Below are 2,929 nucleotides of genomic sequence, written 5' to 3'. Positions count from 1 at the left end.
GGATGCATTTATTTAATGTTAACAAGGTCGGACATATTTGCATATGTTATTGGCCAAAGGATTAATTTCCATTGCTGAGAAAGCAAGGTTTTTTGTTTGTTTGGAGCAGCGGGGGTTGGGATGGTACATTTCAGCACTTCTCGATTAATACCGGGGGGACTCTCCGTTTGTCAGTAAGTCCCAGAGGATATTCAAGCCATTTCGAGGGTTGAGTATAGACAACAGCTTAAACCAGGGAATTAGAGGGTAATTTGTTTCATTTACTTTTTAAGTAGAAAATACATTTACATGATTTAAAGTTGAAAATGTATAATGTATAAAGAGCAAACAGTGAGGGGCCTCTGTTCCAGTTACATTTGCTATATATAGAGCAAATCACACCAGAACAGCAGTGTAAAACAGTTATGAAAGCATTATTCAGCCGTGAAGCTGGGGGTCGGCAGGTTGGTTCTTCTTCTGGCTGTCTCTTACAGTTACCGTCAGATGGTGGCTGGAGCTGGGTTTCTTCACATATCGGTCCGGTGCCTGAGATGAGAAGCCTCATGGGGACCAGAGCAGCTAGGGCTCCATAGTCATCTCCCTCCTTCCTCTTCTCTCTGTGTCTTGCCATGCGGTCTCTCCACTGGTGGCCTCCTGCTGGCCGAGTTTCTTACCTCGCAAATGATTATCCCAAGGGTAACCTGTAGATGTTACACAGCCTTTTCAAAGGCAGCCTTGGACATCATGCAGCACCACTTCTACTGCATTCTGTTCGTCAGGTCAGTTGCGAAGGCCCTCCACGGTGCAAGAGAATAGTCACAGACTCCACCTCCTGATAGGAGGGTGGTTAAAGGATTTGTAGCTGTGCCTCAAAACCCCTCCTCCTCTTTTTCCCCAGCCACTCGGTTTACTTTTACCAAGGCAACTAATGGCATCGGTTTCATGTGAAACATTTAAGAGATGCTCTATATATAAGATAAGCATACATATTCTTCCCATTTAGCATAATTATGCCATATTCTGTAGCTTGTCTTTTCTTAATAACATTTCATGGAGATTATTCAAATTAGTCAATAAAAAGGGTCTTCTTTAAAAACAAAACAAATCAGAAAACCTCTGTAGTATTGCATTATATACAGGTACCACAGTGATGTAACCACACTCTTGTTAATGCATATTTAGGTTACTTCTAATCTTTTAATATTACAAACAACACTGATATGAATAATTTTGAACATAGATACATCATTCTGGATATATGTAAGCGTATTTGTATTATAAATTCCTGCATAAAACAAATATTGGAGATGCGAATCACAAGAGTAAAATGATATGAGCATTTTAAATTTTAATAAGTATTCCCACATTGCCCTCCATAAAAGATGAAAACATTTTTACTTATATCACATGTGAGAGGGCCCACTGCCTCACAGCCTTACAAGGCAGAATTTCCTCAAATGTTTTGGGTTTTGCTAAGTTAAAAACTAGTTTTAACTCAGGGTGGGTTTTTTTGTGCATTCTTTCTGAGTAAGTCTGAACATTTATTTTCCTACATTAAGAACAACGTATTCTTTTTCAATTCCTGAAAAAGGTTAAAGATCATTTTAACATAAAACAAATGTTCAAGATGAGTGAAAGGTGAGATATTCCACATTTTTAATAAACCTAAAGCTTTATAATAATTTCAAAAGTCATGAATCCTGCGAATGAATAAGCTGTGAACATTGATACGCTTTGCGATTCCTGGAGCTACTATCTCTCAAACCCAGCCTGAAATTCTCAGGTGGGCAGAAATGGCTTTGAGATATTATAGTTAGTTGTCTATTTCTACAGTGATATCTACTCTTGATCAGGAAAATTCTTAATTTAAGAAAGGTTTCCTCACTATCCCTTAGGGCTTAATATGAAACTTTCGATGTTTCTGCCAACCTTTCTCTAACATCCATATTTGAGATGAATGATCTGCCTTTTGGATTTTGTGTACTTTCCTCAGGCTGCCTTTTTTACACTTCACTTTTAAAGTCTCTTCTCCCTCCTTAGCTAATATTTTATTCTATAGATTCACTGAACACATGGGAATTTAGTCTGGTATGACGTAGTAAGTAACAGAGAATTATGGCAAGATTCTGTAGGCAAGAGTGAGGACAAATTGGTGTGGCTGAGAAGGTGTCAACACTGGAGACAAAAAACCTGCCATTTACTCACCTGGCCTTAGGCCAGTTGGTCAACTTTTCAGAGAATCCGTTTCCTCAACAGAAAATGAGGATAACATTTACCTTACAAAACTGGGTTGCTGCAAAGATCAAAAGAAAGTATGTTTTCAACTAACATTTATTGAGCACCTATTATTTCTAGGTGCCTTTGTATACTTGATCTCATTACTCCTCAGAGAGGTCCACTAACTCTTCCAACTTAATGACTGTATTTGTTTCTTAGCTCTGCTTTAACAAATTACCACAAAATGGGTAGCTTAAAACAAGAGAAATTAATTTTTTCATAGTTCTGGAGACCAGAAGTCCAAAATTAAAATCAGCGGGGTTGATTCTTTCTGGAGTCTCAGAGGAAAACACTCCTTCTGTGCCTCTCTCCTAGCTTCCGGTGGTTTCCCACAATTCATGGCATTCCCTGGCTGGTAGATGCATCACTCCAATCCCTGCTCACATCTTTGTCTGGACTTCCTCTCTGGCTGTGTCTGTCTTCTCCTTTTCTGCCTTTTTAAAGGATACTCATCACTGAGGTTAGGACTCACCTTAAATCTAGGATGATCTCATCTCAAGATTCTTTGTTTAATTACATCTGCAAAAACCCTATTTGCAAATAAGGCCACGTTCACATGTGCTGAGGGTTAGGACTTTGATGCACTTTGGGGTCCAGCGTTCAGCTCACTACAGGGACCAAGCTGAGAACCGAATCTAGGTGCTTTCCGATTCTAAGACTCCTCTGTGAAACT

This window comes from Rousettus aegyptiacus, unplaced genomic scaffold (assembly GCF_014176215.1).
Source record: "Rousettus aegyptiacus isolate mRouAeg1 unplaced genomic scaffold, mRouAeg1.p scaffold_m13_p_3, whole genome shotgun sequence".
In the NCBI taxonomy this organism is placed as follows: domain Eukaryota; kingdom Metazoa; phylum Chordata; class Mammalia; order Chiroptera; family Pteropodidae; genus Rousettus; species Rousettus aegyptiacus.
Note: the sequence above shows the minus strand (reverse complement) of the source record.